Genomic DNA, 14138 nt, shown 5'->3' on the forward strand with positions numbered 1-14138 from the left:
AAACATTTCCCAGAACCATTTTCAGCATATGTTCATAGCTCAGAAGATCCGTGTCTGTCTCTGTCATTGTCACAGCTGCCACTCTTACCTGAGGGACTCCTGGTCCCTCTGCACATCTGCAGGGTGGCACATGAGGCGTGGGAAGGCCACCAGCCTCGTTCCTCCTGGAGAAGCCGAGGGGCTGCGTTGCTTCCGGCTGGTCTGACCACAGGCTGGGAGGCCTCGGTGTGTACCGAATGTTTCGGGTTCACTCCTGATCTGAGTCAGCCATCCCAGGTACCATCGGGATTTGAACCCAGGAGCTCCTGTTTACTAGACAAGTGCTTTAACCAGCTAAGAAATTAAAAGATGCTTGCTTCTTGGAAGAAAAGCTAAGACAAACCTGTGCTATGCTTCATTGCTCAGATGTGTCTACTCTTTGTGACCCCCATGGACTGTAGCCCACCAGACTCCTCTGTCCATGGGGATTCTCCAGGCAAGAATACTGGAGTGGGTTGCCATGCCCTCCTCCAGGGGATCTTCCCAACCCAGGGATCGAACCCAGGTCTTCCTCATTGCAGGTGGATTCTTCACCGTCTGAGCCAACAGGGAAGCCACAAACCTAGACAGCATATTAAAAAGCAGAGACATCACTATGACAACCAAGGTCCATATAGTCAAAGCTATGGTTTCTCCAGTAGTCATGTATGGATGTGAGAGTTGGACCATCAAGAAGGCTGAATGCCAAAGAATTGATGCTTTTGAACTGTGGTGCTGGAGAAGACTCTTGAGAGTCCCTTGGATAGCAAGGAGATCCAAACAGTCAATTCTGAAGGAAGTCAACCTTGAATGTTCACTGGAAGGACTGATGCTGAAGCTGAAGCTCCAATACTTTGGCCACCTGTTGGGAAGAGCTGACTCATTGGAAAAGACCCTGATACTGGGAAGGATTGAAGGAGGGAGGAGAAGGGGACGACAGAGGATGAGATGGTTGGACGGCATCACCGACTCAATAGACATGAGTTTGAGTAAGCTCTGGGAGTTGGTGATGGACAGGGAGGCCTGGCATGCTGCAGTCCGTGGGGTCGCAAAGGGTCAGATGCGACTTAGCGACTGAACAGCTGATCTAAGTAACAAGTATTGGAAGATTTTGGAGAAGGAAATGGCAGCTCACTCCAGTACTCTTGCCTGGGAAATCCCGTGGACGGAGGAATCTGACAGGCTACAGTTTATGGGGTCACAAAGAGTCAGAAATGACTTGGCCACTGAACAATGACAACAGCAATTGGAAGATTCCACTGATTTTGTTTCTTTTTATCTGTTGTCTGAGTTCTTCTGCCTTCAGCTTGGAGATGGACAGATGGAGGCTTGGACAGACAAGCAGAGGATGCCTTGTGGGAGGCGGTCACCTAATCTCTGAGTCCTTCTCAAGATCCTGTCCAACTGCCTTCCCATCAGCGCTTACCCCTCAAGCTTTTTTGGAAAAAAAAATTTAAAAAACACATTATTTTTCTTAAAAAACCCCAAAAAGCACCTTTACTTTGAGAATATATCCTTTCTGCAAATCTGTCCTTTAATGAGCAGCCCAAGGCTAGCTTCTTATCACTATGGAAACGGACTTTCCCATGCCTACCCACACCACGCCTCCCCACTCCACGCACGCACACCTGGACTGGAGGGGTGGGCTTTTCCCTGGACACCTGGTTTCTGTCTTTTGCCAAAGAAACCCCAAAAATGTCTTCAGGATATTGATCCTGATGTAAACCTTCTTCCTGTGGGGGAATGTGTGTGACTTGACACACTGTTGAGAAGCTGAAGAGAACTACCGTCCCCTTTGTTTTCCTGGTTTACATGTGTCAGTCTTGCGGGCTCCACCCGTGTTAGGACACACACAGCCTCAGGCCGAGGGTCAGGTTCACCACGGGGTCCTCAAATCCATGGTTCAGAGTCCTCCCCACCCAGCTGACCCCTGGTCACCCCATGAGGTCTCCCCTGGGGCCGCCAGGGTGGACGGACTGACTGCCTCCCCTCCCCTCCCCCTTCCTCCTTCTTGCTGTGCTACAATTAATTTCTTTTCAATCTGCGGTTTCCCTGTTTTCAGGGGTCTTTTAAAACCTCTCGTCCATTTTGTTGACCATGTGATTTAAGCAACCCACGGCATGTTCCACCCGTAGGGCCCCGCGCGGCAGGCTTCAGCGGGAAGCCCGTGTCACCGTGTCTGCCGTGGGGCCTCTCCTCCCCACCAGGCATGTGACGTGTCACCCATGTGACGTGGGCGTGAGGCCGGCCCGCTCCTTCACGCCAGGAGGGTTCACTCGCCCTGACTGAGCGCTGAGTGTTTCCTGGTGCCCCTGTCTCGAGCGGTCTTGAGCACCCCCTGGGGTGTGCCCCGCATGGAGACCCTGCCAGCCCGGGAGGGAGAGGGAGAGGCAGTGTCTGCTCTCGGTTTGGTGGGGGCGCCCAGCACCCCCGCCCCGCCGAGCTGGTGAAGGCGCACGGAGGGACCGCCGTGAGTGGTCCGGGCCTGGGCCAGCTGGGCTGGGGGGACCCCCTCCTCTCTCCTGCGTCTCCCTGGACCCATGCTGGGGTGCATCCTCCCAGCCCTGCTCCCCCTCCTTCTCCCCCAGAGCAGCGTCCCGGTCTCCCTCCCGAGGCTGCCCGCTCTGGTGCCCGAGGGCTCGTCCTGGAAGGCACGTGCGGCCTGTTCCCTGGAGGTGGCCCTCAGGGTGGTTGTGGGGCGTCGCCGGAGCCCAGTGCCCGTGTGGGAACCCCCTCTTCGGCCGGCGCTGGCAGCCCCGTGGTGTCTGGGTCCGGTGGGATGGTGACAAGGAGGGACTGGCCTTGAGGAGGCCCCCTGGAGTGCTCAACCCCAGGGCGGGGCCGCCTGGCCCGAGGGTCTGGGTGGGGTGATCTGGTCAGACTCCTCTCGGAAAGACTCAGATCAGCAGGGCAAGGCTCTTGGCCAGATGGTCAGGAATGCTGTGCGTTGCTTTTAGTTACTTTCTGGTTGCCTTTCTAGACTGTTTCCTCCTCTCCCCGGAGATCTGGTCTTACCTTACTCTTCTGGCGATAATACGGAGGCTTTAAAATACGTCCACCAAGTTCTTAGGTCTCTTCCTTTCGAAAGATGGAGCCTAATCTCCTTCCTCAAGTGTGGCCGGACTCAGTGACTTCTGATGAGCGGGATACAGCAGAGACGGAGGTGACCTCTGGTGTCCCCTGCCCTCGCGCTGAGTCCCTCGCCCCGGGGGAAGTCAGCGGCCACGTCGTGAGGACCCCCAGCCAGCCCCTGGAGGGGCTGCTGTGGTCAGGGACTCAGGCCTCCCACCATCAGCGCTCTTGAAAGTGGATCCCCAGCTCCAGGGGCCTTCGGAGCGGGGGGCAGCACCCCGACCCTGAGCCAGGACCCCTGGCCCAGCTGTTCCCGACCTCAGACCTGGTGAGAGCGAAACGTCTGCTTTGCCTTGAGGTGCTGAGTTTGGGGATAATCTGTTGCAATAGGAGATAACAAATATGTATAACCAGAGATGGGAGTTCTTGTTAAGCAGCCCAGGACTGGGCTAAACCTGGTTTAACCTCCCCCCCAACCTCCACCCCAAAGGGAGCAGATTCCTCCCTTAGTATCTTTTCCAGATGAAGCAACGAAGGCACAGAGAGGTTGAGAAACATCCCCCATCAGGCAGCTGATGGCGGTGGGGCTGGCGTTGGAACCCAAGTCTGTCCAATTCTTCATTTGAAACCTGCTCCCGACCACTCCCATCTTTTGTTATTTTTATTTACATTTTTCTGGCCAGGCCATGTGGCATGTGGTATCAAACCCAGACCAGGGTTTGAACCTCTGCCACCTGCAGTGAACGGGCCACCAGGGAAGTCCTCCCAGCTCCCATGAGTGATGCCTTAATCCTGTGCCCGGTCAGGCCCACCCCTGCCTCCCCTGGGATGCAGGCCTACCTTCCGCCACCCAGGGAGCTGCTGGGTCACCTGGGGGAAGGCATCTGAGACGGGCCCAGAGTGAGAGCCGCCCTCCCAGGGTGCAGGCTGCCTCAGAAGGGAAACAGCCCTGGTCTCCCTGCCCAGCCTGGCTGCGCCTCAGTGTTACCCTTCAGAAGATGCAAAGAGAATCAGGGCTGAGTCTTGTCCACCGGGCGGCTCTGGAAACCAGAGAAAATGAGGGGGCTGGTGGCTAATGGGGAGAGTGTCCCAAGCTCTCCCGGCTGGGGGTGTGAGCCTGGTCCCCCCCCACCCCCGTCTTCAAAGGGCCACCTCCAGACAGATCCGTCCCCAGGTGGGTGTCACCACCGGGCGGGAAAAATAGACGGAAGCCTGATAATAAACCGGCAGCGGTCCTGTCAGATTGTCTGAAAAACAAAAGGCAGTGAGGTCTCCCCAGGGGTCAACCCTGCCTGTCTCCGGAAACGGGGAGCGGGAGGCCCCACCCTTGCCCGCAGCCCCATCGCTGCTTCCGCTTAGTTCCAATCTGTTTCGGGCGCGGCCTCTTTCCTCCTGAAAGTTTCAGTGCTTAAGCATTTGTCAGCGAAGCCACTGCTTCTATTTGTTCTGCATGATTTAATGTACGTATCGCCTTGCTTTTCAAATGCCTCCTCACTCCATCTCTGAGATCTTTTCCCCTGGACGCCGCATTAGATGAATCAGACGCTGCAGCCACTCAACCCTCCCTCTGCCGACGGCCTGGCTGCCTCGCATCCTCAGGGTGAGCCTTTCGAGGGGATGGAGTTTCCTTCCCGGAGAGGGGGTGTTCGTGGAGGGGCTGGGGTCCTCGGGGCGGCCGTGCTGGGATCCGCCCAGCACTATGGCCTGGCGAGGGCAGCAGGGACCCTCTCTGCTGGGCTCCTCCTGCACCGTCTCGCCTACTGAAATGGTCCCCACGTGGTCAGTTCACGCAGGGAGAGGTAGAGTGGGCCCTCATGCGTTCTGGAACTCTCTGAAGCCTGAGGGCGGAGGAGGGAGGCATGGTGTCACAAAGCAGGGGGCAGAGGAACAGGAATTGGACTCGGGACTGCAGGGGAGGTTCAGGGACGGGATGCTGGACTGCCTGGGGGCCTGGTGTGGATGTCCCGTGTTGGGGACGGTGGCCAGGCCGCCCTCCCCTTCCACACTGGCTAGTCCTGGTGGTGGTCTCTAGCCCCTCCCCACAGGGTGACTGCCCTCAGAGTCCACCTAACAGGAGAACTGAGACAATAAAATGGTCATTGCTTGAAGTCACCCAGTCTGAGTGGTTTGTTTATGCAACAGCAGGCGGCCAAAGTCTAGGAGTCATGGGGTGACCTCCGAGAAAGGCTGTCCCAAGCGGAAGGAACAGCTGGTGCAAAGGGGTACATATGGGGTCATCACAGCCTCCAACCGCAGCCTGACTCTGTGCCCGTCCCCCAGGGAGTGAGGAGACCCCCTTCTACCCTGGAGACACGGTGTGGGTTGCTGCTGTAAGTGCCGAGATCTTCAAATATGTGTGAGTCCACGTCGACTTGGATGCACGAGGATCTAGGGCCTTACCTTAAAGGCACAAGATTTACAGAAGTCAGAGTTGGGATCTGTCTCTCGTGGGCCTGGAGGTACAGGCATGTCGGGTTCGCGCGCCACTGCTCCCTGGTCTCCCCCCGGGGCTGGCAATGCCTATTCTGGTTCTGGCCCGAGGAGCTGGACACCAGGTGAGACTTGAGGCCCCGCCTGGTGTCTGCCTCTCCCTGCCGCTGCCCGGGGACCTGAAAATGAGTGTTAGTTGCTCGGTCGTGTCTGACTGTTTGCGACGTCATGGACTGTAGCCCTCCAGGCTCCTCTGTTCCCTTCTCCAGGGAATCTTCTCGATCCGGGGTTAAGATGTGGGTCTGCCGCATTGCAGGCAGATTCTTTACCGTCTGAGGCACCAGGGAAGCCCAGGGACCCGAATGCCCCCAATTCCTGGACCTGATTTCTGATCACATTCTAGTGGGCAGAGCATTCACTGGAGTGAAGAGGTGGGGCATGGAAGTGAGGGGGCTATGCCAGCCCAGGGATGGACGGTGGTGGGCCCCAGCCCCCCTTTCCAAGGATGCAACTCTCCTCCTTGGGCTTCCCAGGTGGCTCAGTGGTAAAGAAGGTCCCTTCCAGTGCAGGAGTCGCAGGAGACGAGGGTTCGATCCCTGGGTGAGGAAGATCCCCTGGAGTGAGAAATGGCAAGCCACTCCAGTAGTCTTGCCTGGAAAATTCTGTGAACAGACGAGCCTAGTGGGCTGCAGTCGGTGAGGTCGCAGAGCCAGACGCGACTGAGCGACTCAACACGCGTGTACACACGTGCGTGCACATGACTCCCTCCTTGACTTCGTTACACTTCCGGACCAGCCCTGGAAACACGCCGTCTTGCCCTGGCCCCCGCTGACTGATTCTGCGGTGGGCGCTTGAGTGGAGCTCTGCCAGTGAGCGTCTGCCCCAGAGGTTTTGGAGCCGGAGCTGAGAAGGTGAACTTGATGTCGTGGCGTGCCCGAGGCGGAAGACGCAAGCGCGGGAGGTCTCCGTGCGGTGCCCTGCCCTCGCGGGTCTGAGCGGCAGAGGAGGCCCAGCTGCTCAGAGGGGAGGGTGCTCAGGCAGAGGTGGGGAGGCGTGAGCGGGGGAGACACACGTGTGAATGTCCAGTTCCTTCTGTTCTGAGCTCCACCCCAAGTCTTCTTCTTGGGTCCTGAGAGACATCCCAGAGTCCTCACGATAGGTTCATGGTTTTTGAGCTGGGTCAAATTGGATTTCTGTTCCACGCAACCCAAAGGGTCCTAATCAATAAAATATTAACACGTGTTTCTACCAACTCTAAGAGTTCATCAGTAGCCATAAATTACCACTTGGATGTGACAAGACATTTGGCACAATCTTATTGCAATCATTCAGAATTTTGAGCTCCAGAATGTTATTAATTTTCTTTCACATTATGGCAATTACTTCAGGAATGTTATGTGCCTTCTATTTGGGGAATTATTTTCTAACAAAGGCATTAAACCTCATTTTCTCAGCAATTATTTGGACATAACTTCCGTTTTAATTGTCTGTTTGCTCACCCTTGTTTCTCGTGCCCCAGTGCCACCCCTGTCTTTTTCTCTCGTTCTACTGGGTGCTGTGCCATGATTATTCTTTTTTCCAGGGGGACAGCTTGTGGTATACTCTGAGTCCCTGAAAATAAGGTCCCTACACAATGGAACTACATTTTGTCTGGATGTGGAATTTGAGATTTGAAATCCTGTCTCTTTACAACTTTGCAGCTATTGCAGAGGACAAGTTATGACCGACCTAGACAGCATATTAAAAAGCAGAGACATTACTTTGCCAACAAAGGTCCATCTAGTCAAGGCTATGATTTTTCCAGTAGTCACTTATGGATGTGAGAGTTGGACTATATAGAAAGCTGAGTGCCAAAGAATTGATGCTTTTGAACTATGGTGTTGGAGAAGACTCTTGAGAGTCCCCTGGACTGCAAGGAGATCCAACCAGTCCATCCTAAAGGAAATCAGTCCTGAATATTCATTGGAAGGACTGATGTTGAAGCTGAAACTCCAATATTTTGGCCACCTGGTGCGAAGAGCTGACTCATTTGAAAAGACTCTGATGTTGGGAAAGATTGAAGGCAGGAGGAGAAGGGGACGACAGAGGAAGAGATGGTTGGATGGCATCACCGACTCAATGGACATGGGTTTGGGTGGACTCCAGAAGTTGGTGATGGACAGGGAGGCCTGGAGTGCTGCACGGTCCATGGGGTTGCAAAGAGTCGGACACGACTGAGTGACTGAACTGAACTGAATGGATGACAATGACCAGTGGGAGTGGACCTTTTTTCTTGTCTTAGGCAATCAATTTTTCTTTTACTCTGGGATCTTCAAGGTCTTTCTAATCCCTGGAGCCACACATTTCACCAGAATGTGTGAATATATATGAAATGTACCATTCTCCCACGAATTCCTTCTCTGTATGCCCAAGGGCTGAAAGCTCAAGCCTTTCTCATCTCGGAGGAACTTTTCTTCTCTTATTTCTTTCATTACATTTCCCCCTTCTCCTCCCTGGACCCTCTGGAGTGATATTGCTTCTCTTGGATCTACATTGTCCAACTCTCAACCTAACTCTTAATCTCTCTCTCTCTGTTTTTTTAAAGATTTTCTTTGGTGTGGACCATTTTAAAAGTCTTTGTTAAACTTGTTACACCATTGCTTCTTTTTTTATATTTTGTTTTTTTCGCCACCATGCATCTGAGAACTTAGCTCCCTGATCAGGGATCGAACCCTCACTGTCTGCATTGGAAGGTGAAGTCTTAACCACTGGACCACAGGGGAGGCCCCCTAACTCTTGTAAATTCCATCCCTCACTCCTCCTTGTGCCCCAAGAGGCTGCAATGGCTTCGCCTGTAACTCACCAGTTTGGATTTCAGCTGTGTTATCCGCAGCTTCTTTGGAGCTGCAGGGTTTTAGTAATCATGTTTTTTAATTTCAATGATCTTTTTCTTGTTCTTTAATCCCCCATTTAAAAAACCACGCCCAGTTTCTGTTCCACGGACATGATATCCTTTGGAGGCTCTCGGCGGTTGCTAATTAGAAATTTCAAATTCTCCTCTGTTTCCTGCACTAATCCTGTTTCATCGAGTATTAGTTGACCACCGGGTCATGCTGGAGATGTGATTTCGAGGCTCTGACTGCCCTGTGAACCACTCTTTGTATAGATAAGTATATCTTTTATCCGTCGCTGATGAAGTGGCCTGAAGTGGTCCTGGAAGCTGCCACAATGCTTTTCTCTCTGAGCCAGGGGTTGACAACTTTTTCTGTAAATATTTTCAGCCTTGCAGGCCCTACAGCCTCTGTCACAGCTGCTCAGCTCTGCCGTTGTGGCAGGAAAGCTGCCCTGGATGGTGTGTAAGCGGCAGTGTGGCTGTGTCGGTGACTTTACCAAGCCTGGCTGTACATGTGACCCGTGGCTCATGGTGGGGGGGGCCGTGGGCCCCTCCCTGGCCTCGTGGAGTAATTGTTCCCACCTGCCCATCCTGCCTTTCCAGCCCGGTCTCCCTGATGCCTGCCTGGATGAGGGGCCGGCCAGCTCTGCAGCCCCCTGTCTCCTTCTCCCTCACTTTCCAGGGCTGCGTTCTCTTCCAGTTTTATCCACCATGTCCTGGGGGTTTGGGGGGTTGGAAGCTGTTGCTGTTCAGTCGCTAAGTCGTGTCTGACTCTTTGTGACCCCATGGACCGCAGCACGCCAGGCTTCCCTGTCCTTCACTATCTCCCTGAGTTTGCTCAAATTCATGTCCATTCAGTCGGTGATTCTATCGAACCATCTCTCCTCTGTCGCCCCTTCTCCTTTTGTCTTCAAATCTTTCCCAGCATCAGGGTCTTTTCCAATGAGTCAGCTCTTCACGTCAGGTGGCCAAAGTATTGGCGCTTCAGCTTCAGCATCAGTCCTTCCAATGAATATTCAGGGTTGACTTCCTTTAGGATGGACTGGTTTGATCTCCGTGCAGTTCCAGGGAGGCTGACTTACTGGGAAACCAGACCCATTTCTCTGATGTCTGGGCTGCCTGCTCACACTTCTCTCGTCAGCTCTGTTTCTGCATCAGTCTGTCTCACACATATTGTGGATTTCAAAAACGTCTCAGAATTTTTAATTCGCTAATTCATCTTTTCCTGTTCCCTGGTGCTGCTGTTTATTTTTCTCTTTTTATCTCATTTACATGAGATTTGGGGCAGAAAAAGAGCTAAGCCTGGAATTCCTTTTATCCCTGCTTTTTCAAAGTAGCTTTATTGAGACATATTTTGCCTGTCATGTCATTTGCCCTTTTCAAGGGTATAACTCAATGATTTATTTCACTAAGGTGTGCAACCATCACCATAAATCAGTTTCAGTACATTTTCATCATCCTCTGAAATAATTTTTAGTTTTTCTTGTGTGTACAAGTCTTTAGATGTATTAAGGACTGTTTTGTGTCTCTCCAGTTTGGTTCATTGATGTTGCCATTGGTTGGCAACAACAGAAAGTTGTTGTTGTTCAGTTGCTCAGTCGTGTCCGACTCCTTGCGACCCCGTGGACTGCAGCACGCCAGGCCTCCCTGTCCTTCACTATCTCCCTGAGTTTGCTCAAACTCACATCCATCGAGTCGGTGATGCCATCCGACCATCTCATCCTCTGTCGTCCCCTTATCCTACCGCCTTCAGTCTTTCCCAGCATCAGGGTCTTTTCCAATGAGTCAGTTCTTCACATCAAGTGGCCAAAGTATTGGAGTTTCAGCTTCAGCATGAGTCCTTCCAGTGAATATTCAGGACTGATTTCCTTTAGGATGGACTGGTTGGATCTCCTTGCAGTCCTTTTCTAAATCCAACTTGTACATCTGGAAGTTCTCACTGCATGTATTGTTGAAGCCTAGCTTGAAGGATTTTGAACATTACCTTGCTAACATGTGAAATGGATGCAGTCGTACAGTAGTTTGAACATTCTTTGGCATTGCCCTTCTTTGGGATTGGAATGAAAACTGACATTTTCCAGTTCTGTGGCCACTGCTGAGTTTTCCAAATTTGCTGGCATATTGAGTGCAGCACTTTAATAATACCATCTTTTAGGATTTTAAATAGCTCAGCTGGAATTCCATCACTGCCACTAGCTTTGTTCATTTGTATTAGTACAACAATATGTTTGTAACTATTGCTTTAAATAAATATTTCAGTATCTGGCAGGGAAAGTTATTCCTTTGTTTTCCAAATTTCCTTTAAAAGTACCTCCTGAGAGTATTTCAGGCTATATTTTACAGCAATGCTGCTGAGTTTTGTTGTTGTTTGTTTAATGAGGACTTTAGTTGGGATTGGGCCAAATATTTGAATTATTTTGGGAGAACAGACATGCATGTGTGCTAAGTCCGTCGTTTCAGTTATGTCTGACTCTGTGACCCTGTGGAGAGTATCCCTCCAGCCGCCTATGTCCATGGAATTCTCCAAGTGAAAATGCTGCAGTGGGTTGCCATGCCCTCCTCCAGGATATCTTCCCAATTCTGGGATCGAATCTGTGTCTCTCAGTCTTTTACATTGGCAGGGGGATTCTTTACCACTAGCGCCACCTGGGAATCCTGTCTGGACTTTGCATCAAGATGGTATGCCCTTCCATATACTGAGGGAATTATTTTCTCAGTAGGACCTAAGTTTTCTCTTCATGACAAGTACTGTGTGTGTGTGTGTGTGTGTGTGTGTGTGTGTGTGTGTGTGTGTGTGTTAGTCACTCAGTCGCATCTGATTCTTTGCAACCCCATGGACAGAGGACCCCCCAGTCTCCTCTGTCCAAGGAATTTTCCAGATAAGTATACTGGAGTGGGTTGCCATTCCCTTCTGCAGGGGATCTTCCTGACCCAGGAATCATACCTGGGTCTCCTGCATTGCAGGCATATCCTTTACTCTCTGAGCCACCGGGCACAAGTACTGAATATATTTTTATTCCAGCTGTTTCTAGGTGTTACTTTTTTGGTTTTTTATGTGTTGCTGTTTTGAGTGGAATCTTTTTCCTATTATGAGCACTAACTGGTCATTGCTACTCTACAGGAAAACTAGAGGTTTTAAAATATTCATTTAGAATCTGACTTGTTTGCTAACCTGTCATTAATTGCAGGTTGTTTATGATTTTCTTTGAAAATCACTTGGGTTTTCTGGGTGTTTCTCTTGGTAAAGTTGAAACTGTTCTTACCTCCTTTCCTTTCATTATACCTATTAGTTCTGTTTTACCAAGTGAAAAGAGAAAAGTTTTAGTCGCTCAGGCATGTCTGACTCTTTGTGACCCCATACACAGAGGACCTCCCCAGGCTCCTCTGTCTATGGGATTCTCCAGGCAAGAATACTGGAGTGGGTAGCCATTCCCTTCTCCAGGGGATCTCCCCAACCCAGGGGTGAAACCTGGGTCTCCTGCATTACAGACAGATTCTTTACCACGTGAGCCACCAGGGAACTTCCTGTTTTATCAAAGTATCTGCTACAACTTCAGAAAATGGCAAAATAATAGTGTGAACGTAGTTTCCTTGGTTTGTGCCTGCTGTTGGGGGGAATGCATCTGCACATCCCTGTGAGGCACTGGTCCTCTGGAGAGTCCCTGTTTTCAAAGACACGCTATAGGCTTTGAACAACTGCCTTCCAGGTCGTCTATGGGTGGGGTGCGGGGCGGGGGGGCAGAAATGCTTCCCTTTGGGACCATCCTTGTGACTAGTGTGTGATCAGATGGGGCTCCTATTCTGAAAGCATCGTGACTTGTGATGATTCAAGCTGAGCACCCACTTGTTGGGCCATTTGTTGGTATTAATAGTGGTTTTGTTCAGTGGACTGACATTTCTTCCCTTGTGCTGTGGGGAAGAACCCCAAAGGCCATGGGCGTCCTCAGCCCTCCTCGTGGTTGAGATGTCCCCTCGGCCTGCCCCGAAGCCCGCTCCCCTGTCTCCATCACCCTCCTGGCAGGCTGCTGTGCAAGGGCGCCTCCGTCTACCTGGACGTCGTGTTGGAGCCTCTCCAGCCTGTCCTCCCCCGCCCAGCTGTCTCCTCCTCAGGCAGCCCATGCCGGCCCTCCGCAGGGTCGGGGTCGGCCCCAGAGCACCAGTGTCCCGGGGACAAAGACCCGCACCGGCCACGGAGCAAACCCCACGTGGCCCGTCCCATAACAGCTGAGGTTCTGTTGTTCTCTTGCTGTCCTGCTGTTTAAAGTTACATGTTGTTCCAAGACCAGCCAGGGCACTTCGTTTTTAATGGTCAGAAGCTATTTATCTGGCACCGGAGGGAAATCTGTTATTTGAAACCATCTGAACCTGGAATGATTTGGAGGTTCTTATGTTAAATTTTAACATTTCCTTGATTGTTATTCTTCATTGTGATAGTCTAGAATTTTTATAACTTATATTTCCCTGGGAAAATGTCCCATTTCGAGGGGAGCTCAGAATTCTTTAACATAAATATATGCACAATTGGTCTCCTGTAGCCACAGGTTCAGCAGCCATAGTTTCAATTAACTTCAGATTAGAAATATTTGGAAAGAAATTCCAGAAAATTCCAAAAAGCATAACTTGGATTTCTGCAGTCACCAACTATATACATAGCACTGAATGAATTGGGTGTTACTAGTTATCTAGAGATGATTTAAAGCATAAAAATATAAAGTCTACAAAAGATGTACATAGGTTATGTGCAAATACCACACCATCCTGTACGAGGGACTCTAGTGTCTGTGGATTTTGGTGTCTGTGGTGGGGGCGCTCCTAGAACCAGTCCCCTCTGGATACCAAGGGACAACTATATAGTGTTCTTGTAATTTATGCATTTTGTTTGTTTTCTTTCTTACTTGTAGAATTACATTTTCCAGAGATTTATCTGTTTTTTCACACAAAACAATAGAAGTCATCATAATAATTTATTGGACCTTTTTCCTGCTTTTTAAATTCAGTAATCTTTGCTTTTTTCATCCTTGATTTTTCTTGGATTTGTCTTGTTTTCTCTCTAATTTGCAATTACGTGGTGGTACCTTAATTGGCTTACTGGTCCTGGGTGAGGTTTCCCTGGTGGCTCAGTGGTAAAGAATCCACCTGCAATGCAGGATACCCAGGTTTGATCCCTGGGTTGGGAAGATCCTGCCTGGAAAATCCCATGGACAGAGGAGCCTGGTGGGCTACAGTCCATGGGGTCGCAAAGAGTCAAACACGACTCAGTGACTAACACTTCTTCACTTCACTCCTGGGTAAGGACATTTGGGTTGCTTCCAGTCTTCCACGATTTCAAACAGTGAAATGTGTTCTATGTGCATCTCACACACGAGAGCGTATTCAGAGTAGAATTGCTATTTAGACGCTGTATACTTCCTGACTTCAATAGACTAGTTTCTCTTCATGGACTTTGTGCCCATTTACATGTCCATCAGCAATATATTTACTTCAGTTAGGTAGCAGGCTCTTGGGAAATTTTAACTCAGTTAGTCCTCAGAACAACCCCACCTTACGGATGAGGAACGGAGTCTTAGGAAGATTAGGAAACTTTCTCCAGTGTATTAAGTGGTGAAAGGGAGATTCAGACCTAGACGTCCTGGCCGCAGAGTTCAAACCAGCCCACTGAGCTGCCTGTTTTCTCATACCCTTATCATCACAGAGTTAACAGATGTTTTGAAGCCTCTTTTTTGATTTTACTTTGGGTTTCCTCACT

At 50.7% G+C, this 14138-nt stretch overlaps 1 long non-coding RNA gene across 1 annotated transcript; it reads left to right on the forward strand.

The window, feature by feature from the left end:
- Positions 1-4493: 4493 nt before the first annotated feature.
- LOC145545024 (uncharacterized) lies at positions 4494-10660 on the forward strand. Its single transcript, XR_014081799.1, has 4 exons — positions 4494-4690; positions 5371-5549; positions 6054-7419; positions 10293-10660. It is a non-coding gene; the product is annotated as an uncharacterized LOC145545024 (long non-coding RNA).
- Positions 10661-14138: the final 3478 nt, after the last annotated feature.

The sequence above is a fragment of the Giraffa tippelskirchi genome, chromosome 4, assembly GCF_054371585.1.
Source record: "Giraffa tippelskirchi isolate mGirTip1 chromosome 4, T2T-mGirTip1v1.2.pri, whole genome shotgun sequence".
Taxonomy (NCBI): Eukaryota; Metazoa; Chordata; class Mammalia; order Artiodactyla; family Giraffidae; genus Giraffa; species Giraffa tippelskirchi.